Source organism: Bubalus kerabau, chromosome 9 (genome assembly GCF_029407905.1).
Source record: "Bubalus kerabau isolate K-KA32 ecotype Philippines breed swamp buffalo chromosome 9, PCC_UOA_SB_1v2, whole genome shotgun sequence".
Taxonomy (NCBI): Eukaryota; Metazoa; Chordata; class Mammalia; order Artiodactyla; family Bovidae; genus Bubalus; species Bubalus kerabau.
The window spans coordinates 40,970,633-40,990,146 of record NC_073632.1 but is presented as its reverse complement, the minus strand read 5'-3'; positions in this window follow the sequence as shown (position 1 = coordinate 40,990,146).

The window sequence follows — 19,514 nt, the reverse complement described above, 5'->3', positions numbered from 1 at the left end:
ATCTGCTATTGACCATTTTTATACTTTTCTTCATTAGCACTAATAATTTAACTTTGCCCTTATAAGGACAGGGGTAAAAATCTGTCTCAGGGAAGGAAAACGACCAAAATGATGAAATCAGAATGATATCTAAGTGTCAACATAATAGTTTTAGTATATATTTCCTTTCTGATGATTGGTTTCAACTGCTGCTGCTGCTGAGTCACTTCAGTCGTGTCCGACTCTGTGCGACCCCATAGATGGCAGCCCACCAGGATGCCCCATCCCGTCCCTGGGATTCTCCAGGCAAGAACACCGGAGTAAGTTGCTATTACCTTCTCCAGGTTTCAACTGCTAAATCTTTTATAAGTTTGGTCCGTGACCCATTCCTTTATTTTGATAAGTATATTTTGCCATGTCATTCCCCAGTAACGGCCGTATGTAACAACTGCTTAAAGATAACTTGTACAGAATTCACTAGAGTAGTAACGGGTAATGGTAATAGTAACCCAACTGTTTTCCCCAGAGAGGAGCCTATATTTTCATTAGGTTTCAGATAATTAGAAAATGGGACATCAAAATGTGGACTTTGACTCAACTAGAGAGATTTGACAGCATCTATCCAGTGTAGTTGTTTACTCCGGCTGGAGCGGTTATGCCCACTGCTGGACATTTGACAATGTCTGGAGGCAGTTCTGTTTGTCACCGCTGGGGGAGGAGAGGAGTACTCCTGGTATCTTAAGAGGCCAAGGCTGCTGCTGGCAGCGCTACAGTGCATCTGACAGCCTTCACAACAAACAGCTGTCCTGCCTCACATGTCAGTAGTGCTGAGGCTCAGAATCTGAGGAGGGTTGCCTAAAATGTGCTGTACATATTTGTGGGGGAAACAATTTGTTTAGATTTGAATCCATAGATCATAGTTTAGAGATGAAATATTTATATGCATATTTTTAATTACATGATGATATATTAACTTTCTCACTCATGAGTTCTATTCATTATTTCTACATTTATCTTTGACATTTTGAGATACATACCAGTTTTCCAAAGCTTGTCAGCTTTTGTCTAAATTTATTTGAAAGTCATGTTTTTTGAAAGATAGTAGTGTTACACACAAGTATGATATTATAAGAAATATAATGCTTCAAATTACTCATTGTATAAACAAGTTAGCAATTTCTTTCATGCATCCTGTAGGTAATTCATCTCCAAAAATTAAAAATTATATGTATTTTTAAGCTTTATATTTTGTACTGGGGTCTAGCCAGTTAACTATATGATAATTTCAGGTGAACAGCAAAGGGACTCAGCCATACAAAAAATTATCTTTAAAACGTTTGTATATACGTTGTATGCTTATTTTTGAGATCCTGTCTCCAAGAATAATAACTAAATAGGTTTTATAGTTCTTTACCTCTTGTTTTTAAATAATTTACCTTTTTTAGCCCTCTGAAAATAACAGTGATAGAAGTGGCTTCAGTCTAATGTGATTTCCCCAAATACTACCTGCAATTCAAATAAATAATTGAGAGTGCTCCTTGTGAAGAGACTTTGCTTGGCCTGGACACAGGACTTTTCTGAGGGATAATTATACGAACCTGCTTATATTTGGATGTTCATGAGATGTATGTATACATGAAAATAGTGAAGTTCATCTGTATATAAATAGGCAGAACATTAAGTTTACAAAATCAGTCCTTATCAGTTACACTCTGAAGTCCTCAGCTTACCAGATGGAATACAAGACCAGCTGTGATGCTCAGCATGTCAATTTGATGGTGCTTTTAATTGTTTTAAAAGAAAATCATGACTTGCCTACTACTTATGGCCCAGGAAAAGAAGACAAGTGAAGTTAACACAACCAGCTTGTATACGTATTTTATTCATGCAAGTAGAAGTAAGATTGTGATTGATGTTTGTGTCAAACAGTAGTTATTGCCGAATTCCTCTTCATAGGACCTACACCATGTTCTACTCCCACTTGCAGTATATGAGATTGCCTATTTCCTAGAGTCGGCTGCTGTCAACTCTTAGATTTTTGCAATTTGATGGACAGGAAATTTTGTGTGTGTGCTTTTAATTTGCATTTTATGATAGATTGTGTTTGCAAAGATGGCTACAAGAGTAGTTTCTATTCCATGTGCTTTTTTTTTTCTCCATGTACTTTTAAGCTATGTTACTTTGCCAGTTTTTCATAATGAGGTAGTCTATTTCCCTATTCCTTGAATCTGGGCTGACCTTGTGACTGACTGTGGTTAATGTATGTGTCAGAAGTGACACTCAGCTCGCAAGGCTGCATCTTAAAGATCTTGCTTCTTCCTCCTTTTTCTCAGAGCGCTGAACTATCACATAATGAGGTCTGTCTGTCTTACTGGAGAGACCATGTGTGGGTGGAGGGGGAAGGTCTCAATGAAAGGAGGAGAGAAGGAGAGAGGCTTAAGAGGGGCTATAAATGGACATTTTAATGGGTCTATTAAAAGATACCAGTTCCCTTGTGTAGACCTTATTTTAATCCAAACTTCTGTTTGTTATTTTTATTTGTTTCAGGTTAAATTTACACATTAACTTGGAGAGAATTTTTATGGTGTTGAATTGACCAGGCCCAGTGGACATCATTCATTTGTTTAACTCTTGAGTTTTTTAATCCTTCAGGATTATTTTAAAATTTTATTCATATAAGTATTGCAGATTCCTAACTTCACATGCAAGTATTTGTGGCTCAGCCGGTAAAGAATCCGCCTGCAATGCAGGAGACCTGGGTTTGATCCCTGGGTTGGGAAGATCCCCTGGAGAAGGGAAGGCTACCCACTCCAGTGACAAAGAGTCGAACACGACTGAGCAACTTTCACTTTCATTTGTATAGATTTTTGTATGTTGATTTTATATTCTACCTCATTGAATTCTCATGTTGTTTATAGTAGTTTTGTTTTTCTTAGGTTTTCTAGATATTCTATCGTATCATCACCAAATAGAGATAATTTTACCTCTACCTTTCCAATTCTTTTAACTTTTTTCTAATTATGTTTGCTAGTACCTCCAATGTAAAAAGTGGTAGAGATAATGGGTTCAGTTCAGTTCAGTTCAGTCGCTCAGTTGTGTCCGACTGCAACCCCATCAATTGCAGCACGCCAGGCCTCCCTGTCCATCACCCACTCCTGGAGTCTACCCAAACTGATGTCCATTGAGTCAGTGATGCCATCAACCATCTTATCCTCTGTTGTCCCCTTCTCCTGCCCTCAATCTTTCCCAGAATCAGGGTCTTTTAAAATGAGTCAGCTCTTCACATCAGGTGGAGTTTCAGCTTCAACATCAGTCCTTCTAATGAACACCCAGGACTGATCTCCTTTAGGATGGACTGGTTGGATCTCCTTGCTTTGGCATTTCCTTTCTTTGGGATTGGAATGAAAACTGACCTTTTCCAGTCCTGTGGCCACTGCTGAGTTTTCCAATTTGCTGACGTATTGAGTGCAGCACTTTCACAGCATCATCTTTTAGGATTTGAAATAGCTCAACTGGAATTCCATCACCTCCACTAGCTTTGTTCATAGTGATGCTTTCTAAGGCCCACTTGACTTCGCATTCCAGGATGTCTGGCTCTAGGTGAGTGATCACACCGTTATGATTATCTGGGTTGTGAAGATCTTTTTTGTACAGTTCTCCTGTGTATTCTTGCCCCCTCTTAATATCTTCTGCTTCTGTCAGGCCCCTACCATTTCTGTCCTTTATTGAGCCCATCTTTGCATGAAATGGTCCCTTGGTATCTCTTAATTTTCTTGAAGAGATCTCTAGTCTTTCCCATTCTATTGTTTTCCTCTATTTCTTTGCATTGATTGCTGAGGAAGGCTTTCTTATTTCTCCATGCTATTCTTCGGAACTCTGCATTCAAATGGGTATATCTTTCCTTTTCTCCTTTGCTTCTCACTTTTCTTCTTTTCACATCTATTGGTAAGGCCTCCTCAGACAGCCACTTTGCTCTTTTTTTGCTGTGCTTTAAGCCTGGCTTCAGTGAGAATGCCTGTACTGTTTCCCCTCTTATCAGGTGCTGATTTGAAAGCTAAGCATATGTATATGTTTATGTTTATACATATAAATTATGATAAATATTTATCATTTCTTATTTAAACAGTTGATTATTAAATCAAGAATGGATGCTAAATTTTGTTCAAGGCTTTTTAGAATATATAGGGAAGATCATATGATTTTAGTTCTTAGATCTTTTAATATGGTGAGTTATACTAATGGTTTCCTAATATCATCATTGTCTTCCTGGAATAAACCACACTGAGATACATTATTCTTTTTTTTTTAATGAGCTATTAGATTCTATTTGCTGATATTTTAATTCAATTTTGCATTGATGTTCATAAATAGGTCTGAAGTTTTCTGTCCTTTGCAGTATAATTCAGGTTTTTGAATCAATGTTATATTTTACAAGAATACATTGGATGTTTTTCTTCTTTTAGAACAGTTTAATAGGGTGGTATTATTTAATCTTTGAAGATTTGATAGAATATCCTTCTGAAATCACCCAGACCTGGTGCTTGTTCTGGGGTTAGTTCTTTGATAAGTTTTTAATTTCAGTTTATATTTTCTATCTGAATAGATGCTAAATGTGGTAAAATATATTTTCCTAGTATATTCATTCAAGTTTTCAAATTTGTTTGGAAAGACATGAACTAAGTCATGTTTCGGTGTTTTCTTTTTTAAATACAGCCTTTGTTTCCAAGTTATTTTTTCCTTTTCATTTCTGTGTTGTTTCTTTTTTATTAATTATCTAGTCCTCTCATTTATTTTGTTGATTAATTTTTAAAAACCATCTTTTAAATTTGTTCTATTGTTTCATTTTCTTTCTAAAGTGTTTGTACCTTATCTTTATTATTGCATTTCTTCTTTCAGCTTTCTCTGTTGTTATTTTTATAGCTTTTGAAGTGGGTATTTAATGCAGTACATTTATTCTTTATTTTTCTTAATATATACGTATATATGTGTGTATATATATATACTTTATATTATAAACTTTAAATTGTCCACCCATCACTGATTTAGTTGTATCCTACATATCCTGATAATGTGATGTTTTTATTATAGTTTTTAAAGAAATCTGACAATTTTGGCTTGTCTTTCTGCTGTTATGTAAGTTGTTTGTTTAATGAGTGGTTTTTAAAGTTCTCCTGGTAAAGTGATAATTTATGCTCTTAAAAACTTGTTTATTGTCTTATAATTTTGTTATATTGTGATCAAAGAATATCATTTGTGTTTTCCTACTTTATACAACTTTTTGAAATGTTCTTTTTGACATAATACATAGTTTTCTCAAATGTTTCATGTTTCTTGAAAAGAAGATAGATTGTTTAATATCATAGTACAAATTTTTATATACATTCATGCATATAAGTACCTACTTTATTAAGTATGTTATTAATATTTAGGACTTTTATATACTTACATGTATTTATTTTTGCTTTATCTGTCTTGGACTAATGCATTATTAATTTATCTTATCAATTTTTGCATCTTCTGAAGTTTCTGGTTTATGAATGTGGCCGTGATATTATTTGGTATAGAGATACTCAAAACTGCTATATTTTCATTATGAATTATGAACTTAATGTTACACAGTGTCCTTTATCTTTGATTAATGCTTTGGGGCCTGAATTTGCCTTGTTTTCCTTTTGTTTGCAATTGCCTAGTCTATTCTGCTTATTTCTCTAGTTTTACCCTTTTTGAGGGGTGTCTCTTGGATACAGCACAAGCTTGGACTTTACTTTGTTAAACTATATGGAAAAAGTAAGTAGTTGGTTAAGCCTCTTTACATGTATTGGTATATCTTACTTGGTACATCTGTGCATTGATGGTGGAGACATCCAAATTTTTGCTGAAGACTTCCAAATTCATGCTTCCTAGGTTTTCAGTAATGTGTATTATTTTTATAAATGAACACCTATATAGAGTAAACTTCTATATTAGAAGAGCCGAGTTTTTATATTTTATGTGCATGAGCTTCCCAGGTGGCGCTAGTGGTAAAGAATCCACCTGCCAATTCAGGTAGACGTAAGAGACGCAGATTCAATCCGTGGGTTGGGAAAACCCCCTGGAGGAAGGGCATAGCAGCCCACTCCAGTATTCTTGCCTGGAGAATCCCATGGACAGAGGAGCCTGGCGGGCAATCATTCAAAGGGTCACAAAGAGTTGGACACTGCTGAAGTGACTTCACACGTGTGCACTCATTGTATATATTTAATTTTACTTATATAGAGTTTATATATGTATAATATTTTTTATTTTAAAATGTTTTGCATGACTTTTTTTTCTTTGATTGACAGTGTTGACCTGAAATAAATAGACTGACGAATATTTCTCCAGCAAAGGTAGATTTATGTGGGATCAGCAGAGAATTGCAGTTCTGAGTCTGCAATCACAGTGAGCCTTGTTCAAGTCCCCCCACAGCAAGAGAAGGAGAATGCTTATGCAGAGAGGCAAAAGGAAGTTGGTAGGGTTGTGGTAACAGAGAGCCCATGGCTCTTTACTGGTTGAGTCCTTGTCAGGAAAGGAGTCTTTCTTTTCCATTGATCTGCTATTGTTACAGGGCATAGAGCTCCCCCTTCTGGTCTCCCAACTCTATTCAACTGAGGTTTGTGTTAATTTTTTTTTTTTTTTTTTTACAATGGTTTAAAAAAATCTGCTGTGCTTGTTGCTCAGTCGTCTCCCATTCTTTGTGACTCCATGGACTGTAGCCTGCCAGGCTCCTGTGTCCATGGGGATTCTCCAGGCAAGAATACTGGAGTGGGTTGCCATGTCCTTTTCCAGGGTATCTTCCTGACCCAGGGATGGAACCCAGGTCTCCAGCATTGCAGGCGAATTCTTCATTGTCAGAGCCAAAAGGAAAGCGCTTGATATTTTCATTGTCATTTTCTTTTGTCCTTTTTTATTGTACCATCTCCCACCCCATAGTAGTAACCTGCTCATAGTGGGTATTTGGGGAATAGTAAATAACATGAATGACTGTCCCTAGGCAACTTTAATCCCTCTTTGAGTGCGTCTGCTGGAACCAAATCTGTGATATAAATAGAGACCAACAACACTGTATGACTCGACATGATCTGGTCATTCTGTTTTCAAGGAGAATTTAAAACACTATGGTTCATCATTTCCTTGAACTCAATTTCCCCTTAAGCTGAATGTGTCATTCTTCTTTTACTGGGCACTTTTGTCTTTAGTATTCATATGACATGCAGAGGAAATGGAAATTTTAAAAATACTATTTATTAACAGATTATGATGGTGTTCTAGGCTGAATAATGGCCACCCAAAGATAGCAAGTCCTAAACCCTGGAATATATAAATGTTCTCTTAACGTTTGGAAAAATGGTTTTGCAGATGTAATCAAATTAAGAATGTAATTATACAATTATTGTATTGCTGTCTATTTCTTCCTTCAGTCCTGTTAATATTTGCTTTATATATTTATGTTCTCCTATGTTGGGTGCATATATATTTACAATTGTCATATCCTCTTGATGAATTGACCCCTTTGTGGTTGCACAGTGATGTTATTTGTCTTTTTTTGACTTAAAGGCTATTTCATCTGACGTAAGTATAGTCTTTTCTTTCTCTTTTGTTTATCATTTACCTGGAATATCTTTTTCCATCCCTTCACTTTCAGGCTTCATGTGTCATTAAAGTTAAAATGAGTCTCTTGAAGGTGCCAAATTGTTGGTTCCCCAGAGCAGGAACCGGGATCTGCCACAACGTTCACTTCGCTGTCCTTCCCCCATCAGAGGATGACTCTGCCATGCTGCCTGGGTTGGGGTAGGGTGAAGGGTGAAATGTGAAACTGTCTTTCCTCCCTTCTTCAGTGCATCTTTTCTTATTTGTTCCATCCAGGGTCTGTGAGGTGACCAGTGCTGGAAACTCCTGTCGCACCATCTTGCTGACATCACTTCAACCTGCTTTAAAAATAGATGAAATAAGGGCCAATTTTTGATGCAGTAATGTTGTTGCTATTGGCTTGTTGTTATAAATCCCGTTTCTCAAAAAGAGTTGCAGCATCAGCAGATTTCAAAAAGTGGTTACTAAGCATCTCTGGCTCTTCATGCAGCAGAGTCACTTCCTAGTGATCTTTATCAGACCGAAACTAACAAGGTCTGAATATGCTAGTCTTTGTGTAGTGAATATTAACATTTTCTTTATTTTTCCCAGTGAGTTGTGTCAAAATGGCATTTGACAAATCAGTCAACTGAAATAGAATTCTGGGGTCACCTTCATGCCTCTTTATTTCATTAGGGGTGGAGTCATATCCATTGTGGTTCATTTTTCTTGTTTCATTTTCATAGCCAGATACATGATTTAATCTTCCCTCGTAGCTCAGTTGGTAAAGAATCTGCCTGCAATGCAGGAGACCCAGTTTTGATCCCTGGGTCGGCAAGATCCCCTGCAGGAGGAAATGGCAACCCATTCCAGTATTCTTGCCTGGAGAATCCCATGGACAGAGGAGCCTGGCAAACTACATTCCATAGGGTCACAAGAGTTGGACACGACTTAGCGACTAAATCACCACCACATGATTCAAGGGCAGTTTACTTGGAGAAAAAACCGCATTTCTCTTGCATATGTTACATGAAATAGGAAAAACCTAATTCTTCATCAAAAGCATCCAAAAGTTGATGCTTTTGGACTGTGATGTTGGAGAAGACTCTTGAGAGTCCTTTGGATGGGAAGGAGATCAAACTAGTCAATCGTAAAGGAAATCAGTCCTGAATATTCACTGAAAGGATGGATGCTGAAGTTCTAATACTTTGCCAACCTGAAGCAAAGAACTGACTCATTGGAAAAGACCCTGATACTGGGAAAGATTGCAGGCAGGAAGAGAAGGGGATGACAGAGAATGAGATGGTTGGATGATATCACTGACTTGATGGACATGAGTTTGAGAAAACTCTGGGAATCAGTGATGGACAGGGAAGCTTGGCATACTGCAGTCCATGGGGTCACAAAAGAGTCAAATGTGACTGAGCAACTGAACTGAATTCTTCTATCAGAATATAGAAATTTATTAGACATATATGCCCCTACTTTAGGACTGAAAAACTTCCTTTGGTATCTCCTGAGACTATTCAGGTATGGGGCTTCTGGAGTGAAGAATTTGTTGTCAGACTGAGTTACTGGTTGATGTTTCTCCTATCATACATGTTCAGGCCACAGATCCTGTTTCTCCCTCTACATTGATTACTAGGATGCTTAGAAGTATTCCTCACTTCTACGGAGTCTGAGAATCAATCCTGCCTTCATATTATAATTTTTAGCCTAATTTTTCACCAAGTCCAATTTCTTCATTTATTTATTTTCATCTTTAAAGAGCTTAGCTGGTCATATTCAGGTTGTCCTAAAAAGGTAGATCTCATCTTTGCATGTATTTAAATCACAGAGTTTTGCAGATGGGGTGAGTGTGTTACCCAGGCTCCATGAGGAAACATAACCCAGGTCTTGCTGGCTCTCGCCCTTGCACGTCTTCTCTCCTCTGGGCTCTGACTCCTGTCCTCCTGTAGACAGACACATGCTCTTTCTGCCTCTCCAGGCCCCTAAGGCAAGCTCCTCTAGCAGATTTCTCCACCCACCCCTTCCCCATTCAGATCATCTCATGCAAATGAATATCACAGACTTGGAAATGCACTACTTCATAAAAATGCTTTCTTTAAAATAGTCTCTTTACTTTAAAAAATTATTTATTTATTTATAGGCTGTGCTGGGTCTTTGTTGGTGCACGGGCTTTTCTCTAGTTGCGGTGAGTAGGGGCTACTCTAGTTACAGTGGGCTTTTCATTGCGGTAGCCTCTCTTGTTGCAGCTCCCGGGCTCTAGAGCTTGGGCTCAGAAGTTGTGGTGCATGAGCTTGGTTGCTGCTTGGCATGTGGGATCTTCCCAGACCAGGGATCAAATCTGTGTCTCCTGCATTGGCAGGTGGTTCTTCACCACTGAGCCACCAGGGAAGCCCCATAAAAATTCTTGAAATCCTCTTAGCTCAGCCCAGATCCACAGGTTTATTCAAGCTAGGAAGTCAGGAAATGTACAGAGCACAGGGAAGTGACCGCACTTCCTCTGTTGTTTTGGCCTGTGTTTTGTCTCTGCAGCCCCAGGACTGTGCTCCCATTCTGGGCACTCCAAACTGTTTACTGCTCTTTCTACCACCGCTCAGGTCACAGGCAGGGTGCACCCGCGCTGGTGATGCCCTCTCATGAAGCCTTCCTATCCATGATTGTCTTGCCTCTAATGCACATGCTCTTCATGGGATGTAGATGGATGTTGCTCCATTTCCTGATGCTTTGTTGAATATGCGGTTCTTGAGAAAAACTGTGCACTGATAATTGAGAAAAGTATAGGGGTCGTATGCCTTTTACAGATTCAGAGAAAAAAAAGCATTAATTAAGAAAACTATTCTTTTTTTGTTTTTCATTTAAATCTTTCCAAGTTGTATAATCAAAATATGGTTTTATAATTTTTCCCATTCATTAATTATCCCTTTTAGCTATTTGATTCAAGTCAGTTCAATTAAATATTGAACTGTACATATGGCATAAAATATATGAGCTACAAAATAAATAAGGCATTGCTCCTACTCATAAGAAGTTTTAGAGTAATACTTTTTTTTTCTCACTTCCCTTGGGGAGGATTTAAAAACACTGATGTCAGCACTCTAGTCCCGGGAACTCTGATTTAAATGGTTTAAGGTGGGGTCTATGACATTTTTAAAAATTGAAATATAGTTGGTGTGCTGTATTATATTAGGTACCTGGCTGATAACCTGCTCCTTCCTCAAGGACATTTTACTGCCTTCTGTTGGAAGCTTGTGGTATGCAATGTACTTTATTAGGTCCCCAATGTGAATGGTGTCACTTAGATGTGGGCTGAAGTAAATATTTTGGGGGCTCCAAAATCACTGCAGATGGTGACTGCAGCCATGAAATTAAAAGACACTTACTCCTTGAAAGGAAAGTTATGACCAACCTAGATAGCATATTGAAAAGCAGAGACATTACTTTGCCAACAAAGGTCCATCTAGTCAAGGCTGTGGTTTTTCCAGTGGTCATGTATGGGTGTGAGAGTTGGACTGTGAAGAAAGCTGAGTGCCAAAGAATTGATGCTTTTGAACTGTGGTGTTGGAGAAGACTCTTGAGAGTCCCTTGGACTGCAAGGAGATCCAACCAGTCCATCCTAAAGGAGACCAGTCTTGGGTGTTCATTGGAAGGTCTGATGCTGAAACTGAAACTCCAATACTTTGGCCACCTCATGCGAAGAGCTGACTCATTTGAAAAGACCCTGATGCTGGGAAAGATTGAGGGCAGGAGGAGAAGGGGATGACAGAGGATGGCATCACAACTCAATGGAGATGAGTTTGAGTGAACTCTGGGAGTTGGTGATGGACAGGGAGGTCTGGCATGCTGTGGTCCATGGGGTTGCGAAGAGTCAGACATGACTGAGGAAATGAACTGAGCTGAACTGAACTGAAGTAAATAACTCAAAGCACAGCAAAATCAGAGGTGAAACATTTACTGACTGTCTCATGGTTCATAAAGCAACACTGGTGCCTCCCCACTTAGTTATTCAGAGTGTCCCCTACGGACGCCTCCTCATCCTCTGCCTTTCTCTCCAGCCCTCTCACTCAGCAGCCCTCCCCCAGGTCTCCTCACTGACTGGTCTACCCTCTCTTGGAAAACTCCACTCTTCTCCACCAAGTAGATAATGCTGATTTGCAGGAACATCTGTTGTTGTTCTGTCCCTCAGCTGTGTTGGTCTCTTTGTGACCCCATCGACTGCAGCACACCAGGCCTCCCTGTTCTTCACTATCTCCCAGAGTTTACTCAAACTCATGTCCACTAAATCAGTGATGCCATCCAACTATCTCTTCCTCGGTCGCCCCCTTCTCCTCCTGCCTTCGATCTTTCCCAGCATCAGGGTCTTTTCCAATGAGTCAGCAGTTCACATCAGGCGGTCAAAGTATCGGAGTTTCAGCTTCAACATCTGTGCTTCCAATGAATATTCAGGGTTGATTTCCTTTAGGATTGACTGGTTTGAGATCCTTTAGGATGGACTGGTTGGATCTCCCTGCTGTCTAAGGGACCCTCAAGAGTCTTCTCCAGCACCACAGTTCAAAAGTATCAATTCTTTGGCGCTCAATCTTCTTTATGGTCCAGCTCTCATATCTGTGCATGATTACTGGAAAAAAAAACTTATGTTAAAAGCTGTTTGTGTTTATCTGAAGTTTAAAATTTAATGAGGCATTGTGTATTTTTGCTCTGACAACTACTCCCTGGGCCATTAACTGTCATTGGTAGCACAGACTTTGTTCTAGAGTCAAACACATATGAGGAATGTGGTTGATTCCAGAGTCACATTTCCACAGGGCAAGTCTGATTTGGCCTAAAACATAGATTCCCTTCCATTGCTTGTCTGTCACTTAGAGAAACTTCTCTTTATCAGCCCTGGTGGGTTTCTTCCAAGTGCAGCTTGGAAGATGTCAAAAGAACTAAGATTACCATCTTATTATTATTTAATGATAATTGATAATGATCATTTAATTACTTCATTTTTAATATGGCATTTTGCTTATATGCTGGTATACATTTCAACATATCATCATTTATCTCAAAGACCTTATTAAAGGAAATTCCCTGGTGGTCCAGTGGTTAGGGCTCTGTGCTTTCATTCCTGAGGGCCCAGGTTTGATCCCCAGTCGGGGATCTAGATCCTGCACATCACAACGAAGATCCCACATGAGGCAACAAAGATCCTAAGAGCCCAACTGAGATCCAGCACAGCCAAACGAATTAAAAAAAATGTTTTAAATCAATTTATTAAAAAAATACAAAAACACCAAAAACCCTAGTTAAGACCTTTGGGTATAATATATCTGTCCCTATGTTTTGTTTATATTTATTCAATCATTCATCAATCAATATTTTAAATACTTATAGTGAATAGGACATTTGGTAGGTACAGTGTGCAAACAGTGTAAGACCCGCTCACTGACTCTCTGAACTTCGTGCTTTGACAAGGGTACCACAAATGCTTGGAAATTTGTATTAGTCACTGATATAGAACAAGTCAATCCACCAAATCTTGGCTTAAAATAACAGCATTTATATCTCCTTGTTTCTGGAGGTCGAGAGCTGGGTGCAGCCTATCTGGGTACTTTGCTCCGAAGTCTCTTACAGGTTTTGTCAGAGGGGGGAGTTGCTGCTCCGATCTCCCAGGTGGTTTTTGGCAAGATTCACTTCCTTCATGGTTGTTGGGCTGAGGGCCTTAGTTCTTCACAGGCTGTTAACTGGAGCCTGATCTCAGTTTCCTCTCTCTACAGGAGCTCAGAACACGGCAGCTAGTGTCTATCAGAGCAGATAGACAGGAGGGCCAGGGAGTGCTGGCAAGGTGGAAGTCACACTCTTCTGTAACTTAATCAACACAGAAGTCACAGTTTTTTATAACGCAATGTCCTAACACTTTTATGATATTCTATTTGTTAAAAGGAAGTCTCTTTAGTCCAGCCCTTAAGAGAAATCATTGTTAGGGGTGAAAACTGAAGTCACCTTTAATAACTTTACACTCTGGCTTTTGTTTTGCAAAAAGTCTGACCTTTTTTTTTTATAATAACTTTATTTATTTTTTGTTGTGCTGGGTCTTTATTGCTGCACGTGGGCTTTCTCTAGTTGCAGTGAGCAAGGGCTGTGCTCCGTTGCAGTACATGGGCTTGTCATTGCGGTGGCTTCTCTTGTTGCAGAGCGTGGGTTCTCAACGCAGGGGCTTCAGCATTTTCAGCTCACAGGCTCCAGAGTGTGGGCTCAGTAATTTTGGTGCACTGGCTTAGTTGCTCCGCAGCATGTAGGATCTTCCCTGACCAGGGGTTGAACCCACTGTCCCCTGCATTGGCAGGCAGACTTATATCCATTGCACCACCAGGGAAGTCCCAGTCTGACCATATTGAATTGATTACTTTGAGGGACAGAGAGGAAGAGAAGAGAATGCTTTTTAAGTGATGAAGGAGGGGCAGGAGAGATTTCCACAGGAGCAGAGAAATTGGAAGCCAAGGAACCTGTTGAGAACTACTGCCGTCGGTTTGCCTGGAGTGAGGGATCAGAGTTGATTTTAAGTACATTTAAAGGATAAATGGGTATTTCTTACACACCCATATAAATTTATGGGCTGAGAGTCATAGTCACTCATGGTATTTGTTAATGTTTACTTATTTTAAGAGTAGATATGGGATTGAAAGCGGACTAATAACAACGTGGTGTTGGAGGAGACTCTTGAGAGTCCCTTGGACTGCAAGGAGATCCAACCAGTCCTTCCTGGGGGAAATCTGTCCTGAATATTCATTGGAAGGACTGATGCTGAAGCTGAAACTCCAATACTTTGGCCACCTGATGCAAAGAACTGACTCATTTGAAAAGACCCTGATGCTGGGCAAGATCGAAGGTGGGAGGAGAAGGGAATTACAGAGGATGAGATGGTTGGATGGCATCACTGACTCAATGGACATGAGTTTGAGTAAACTCCTAGAGTTCGTGATAGACAGGGAGGCCTGGCGTGCTGCAGTCCATGAGGTCGAAAAGAGTTGGACACAACTGAGTGACTGAACTGAACTGAATACCAATGTTTTAAACTAACTGCATTTATGGATTTAAATCTTGGTGTGTCTAATTTAAATTGGTTGTTTGTAGAATTCTGTAAAGCCTATTAAATCATGTTAGGTAGAATTAGTTCCAGAACAATAATCAGTGCTTCCACCAGACTTAATATTCTTTTTCATAATTATTTTCCAATATGTGAAATGCTGTAAAAAGACCAGAACAAATGAATTTTTGCTCATTTGCTATTTTGAGTTGTCAGAATATGGTATTTATTGGACTTGGAAGATAAAAATATTACAAACATTTTCAAGTTTGAGATAAAATCTTAGTAAAATGAACAAAAATGATACATCCGTGCCTCATTCTTCATTCTATGGCTCCTTGCATTTGAAAAAAAAAAAAAAATGTACACATTCAACATTGACTCTTGTTTCCTCTGTCTTGGGTCTCACAACCGTCCTTCCATTCCCACCGCTCCCATCTTGGCTGACTCTGCTGCACTCCTGCCAGAGTCTCCCAACAACACCTCCACCCTACCCCCGCCTCTGCCACTCCCGCCCCCCGACTCCCCCCACTCCCGCCCCCCCGACCCCCGCCACCTGCCGCCCCCCCCAACGCCCCACCCCCACCCACTGCCACTCCTGACCCCCGCCCCCCGACCCCAGCCCACTGCCACTCCTGACCCTCGAGCCCCTCCTCTGCACCGCAGGAGAGTGATTGTCAAACAAAGTCAGATCACCCCACTCCCTTCTCAAGACCCACCCACAGCTTTTCACCCAATTTTGAATAAAGCAGAAACTTAGAAATCCTGAGCCAGCCCTCCCGTGTCAGCTCCACTCACCCCTCATTCACTCTGTCTGCATTTTGTTCTGGTCCTCAGAGTTACTAAACTCCAGAGCCTAGTTCAGATGAGTCAAGCATACTGACAAGTGAACAAATGAGTTTTGAAAAAAAAGCAAATCTCCCCGAGGTGGTCTAAGTGTGCATACTGCTTATTTTTAATAGACACATTTTCCCATAAGCTTTTGCCTGGATCCATTCAGGTTTCTTCTCATGTATTAGCTTCTAGTTCATTCTGTCAAATGACTGAATATAATTAAGAACCTCGTGTGGGAAGCAGATAAATGCAGACTTCTCTGCTTCTCTCCAAGGTGAGTAAAGATGACCTGTTTGGCTGTTCAGCTAATTTTTGTTGAGATTTAGAAGACTGATAATGTTTATCTGTTTGACAAAGTTTAGCAGTAACACGTGTGGGTCAGATATGTCATGGTATTTAGGAACTGGACAGTGGATTGTGAGCCCGAGGAAAATTTGTTATTAAATTCTCTCTCCTTCAACTCACCAGTCCTCACGAGTATAAATCTTCTAGTTTTCATAAATAACCTGGCCGTCAACGACCTTGGAAGCCGCCTGACAATGACCTTGGAAGCCCCCCATTGGCCATGTCCTTAGAAAGGAGATGCATCTTCTTGATTAATAAATGCACCAGCAAGACTTCTGTGGTGGTCCAGTGGTTAAGACTTTGCCCTGCCACTGCAGGGGGCATGGATTGGATCCCTGGCTGGGGAGCTAAGATTCTGCATGCTGGGTGATGTGCCCCTCCCCCCCACCCCTACCAAAGATAAAAAATACACCATTTTCAAAATCTGGAAAATAGAGTTATTAATCATTCTCAGTGCTCCTGGAAAAAGCAATTTCTGTGTTAGCAAAGCAAATCATTTCTCTTTGGCTAAATAATGAAAGTGGACTCTAACCTCTCCTTAACTTCGGATCGTGTCTGAGAGCCTGGGTCCCTGCAGAGTCCATAGGGCCCAATTCCTTCTCGATGGTGCTCTTTATCCCAGCTGTCTCTGCATGGTAGACAGAATTGAGGCCAAGCTTAGGTTACCTTTCCTGGAGCTTCTGTGTTAACTTACATAGTTCTCTCAGAGCACATCTTGCCTAATGGACTTAAAGTTTTCAGGGAAAAAATGACCATGTATAAGCCATAGAAATGTATCTTAAGAGATGACAAAAACACAAAATGGTACACTTAGAGCTTTTATCACTTTCTCCAGAGAGTGAAAGATATGCCTACTAGGCACCTACCGTGCGCTTAGTACTTGGCCAGGCTGAATAAACCATTTATATAGGCACTGCATAATGGCAAATACACAATGATGAATAATATACAGCATGATAGAAGACAAAACCAGGGACTGTAGGAACCAAAAGGATGGCAATCAAGATGACTGAGGTCATCAGCAAAGTCTTCAAAAATCTTCACTGATAAGAACGATTTACCCAGGAGTCTAAGCCTGTTCTCCTTATGGAGTCTGCACAGTAGCTTCCTTGATTTTTACTTTTGTTTTTTTATTTTTCAAGCTATTGTTCCACTGCCTCAGAAATGTGATCATTTAGGCCACAACTGGCCACTTCTAAAAAGACCCTAAAGGAAATCCAAAAAAATAAATAAATAAAGGAAATCAACTCTGAGTATTCATTGGAAGGACTGATGCTGATGCTGAAGCTCCAATACTTTGGCCACCTGATGCAAAGAGCCAACTCGTTGGAAAAGACCCTGATGCTGGAAAAGATTAAGGGCAAGAGGAGAAGGGGATGACAGAGGATGAGATGGTTGGATGGCATCACCGATTCAATAGACAGAAATTTGAGCAAACTCTGGGAGGTAGTGAAGGACTGGGAAGCCTGGCATGCTGCAGTTCATGGGGTCGCAAAGAGTAGGATACAACTTGGTGACTGAACCACAACAAAAGAACCTAAGTCCTTCTCTACTTCCTGGAGACTCCAGATATCTGCAGAGTTTGGTTCAGCTTATAGAACCATCCAATCCCATTTCTGCCTTCAAATCTGAACTCAAGTTTCTTTGGAGGCAACACAATAATTTCTTTCCAACACTCTATTTAGAAGCTGACCACCACACTGTCCTCTGTCCCAGAGCCTCAGAGGCTGAAGGACCCTCTCTGGATCCCCAGCACCACAGTAAAAGCACCACGGCTGCACGCTCACATGCAAGCCTTTCTCTTTGAAAGCTCGGGCCTTTCATCTTTCTCCTTTTCATCGCTGTCTTAGCTGGTCACTCGTCCACACTCAGTAATGACTGTGGGCTGTGGCTCACATCTTCCTCTTCATCCCAGGCCCCACCATCATTCTTGAAAGAAGCACAAGCATTGGAATCAAAGAGAACTGGTTTTGAAACACAGCTTTGCCCTCTACCAAGTGTGTAGCCACAGGCAATTTGCATAACATCTCTGATCCGTAGTTTCTCATGTAAAACATAATAATGGTGCTTATTTCTAAAAGGTGTAAATTGCTTATCACAGTGGACAACTCATAGAAACAGATAAATAAATGTTGCCTATGAGGATTCCTATGATGTCGACAGTCAACTTTCACATCGCCCAGCCACTTTCAGCTTTGGGCTACACCCTAGCAATCTGAATCATTTTTCCTGCAAGATCCTAAAAAAATCTACCTTCTTTACACCACATTTTTCTATTATTCTATCTCTCTTATTTCTCTGTTCTTCAACTTCCCTTGATCTTCAATTCTTCCTTGTTCTGCGCCCTCTCTTTTCTTATGTTTCAAAGGAGCGCAGACCTCGTGGTGTTGTTTACAACATTCTTTGACAGTTGCTTTCTTGTCTTTCCTCTGCGTCTTTTTAGCAAAATCCCTAGTGCTAAATCAAACCAGGTGATTTCCTCTTCTGTTTTTATGCCCAGTCTCCAGAGAGTTGTTAGAAAAATGAAATTGCACTTCGGTGAGGATCTGTAGGTTCATGGTCTTCAGCCTCACCCTGGGAGCTGCCTGGGCCATGCCTTATGTTTCAACCCACAACATTCCCCTCCTTCAGGTCACCTCTCTGAAAGTTCCTGCTCAGTTCCTGAATTCCTACACTCTTGCCATCTACATCATAAGAGAAGCGTCCTTCACTTTCTGTTACATCCAGCATCTCAGTCCTTTCCCATCTCCTCCTCCAAAGATACAGATCCACTTGCTCTTTAGCAGAAGATTATGTACCCCATCTTTCCTTAGGGATGTCATTCCACTGTTCATCTCTGCTGTCTTCATTGCTTTACCCTTCTTCCACCTACTTGCTGTCTCTTTCAAAATACAAACATATTCAAGATCTCCTCTCCTCCAGCTGACCCCCTTCCCCGGACACTATTGGCTGTGTTCTCTGTTTGAAACATGTCTCCTGGTATTTCCTGCTATAAATCTTTTCCCTCTCTTCCTTCTCTCTCCTTTCCCCTCCTCCCTCCTTGTCTCCCACTCCTCCCGCCAACTCCTTTTCCTTCTCCTCATCCTCCTCTTTCTTCTCTCTGATTCTCCTTTCCTCCAATAAGCACATGAACATTTTTCAGGGGTCTGTCCTCCACCCTTTCCTGTTGTTATTCTGGATCATCTCATATAGAGGTCAGAGTCACAGTTTTTAACAGCTGGCACTGTTGGGCACTGACAGAACAGATACTAGCCATAAGCATCAGATTTAGCCATGCCAGAGGATACCAGCTGATGTTAGTCCTGCTTTCGGGGCATCCACAGTCACATTTATCCCTGGGCTGTGCCTCTTATGCCAAACCTCTTTCATAAATCAAAGTGGGCACACTGACTGGGATGGGATGAATGACAGGTACCATATGTTTTGTTGCTGTGGTTTAGTTGCTCAGTCGTGTCCAACTCTTTTGTGATCCCCATGGACTGTAGACCACCAGGCTCCTTTGTTCATGGGATTTTCCAGGCAAGAATACTGGAGTGGGTTGCCATTTCCTCCTTCAGGGGAACTTCTCGACCCAGGGATTTGAACCTGCTTCTCCATGTCTCCTGCATTGCAGGCAGATTCTTTACCGAAGTCATGCTAACTGTGTCTTGTCCATTTCCACAGCATCTCTAGGCTACCTGGTCCATTGTCATCATCA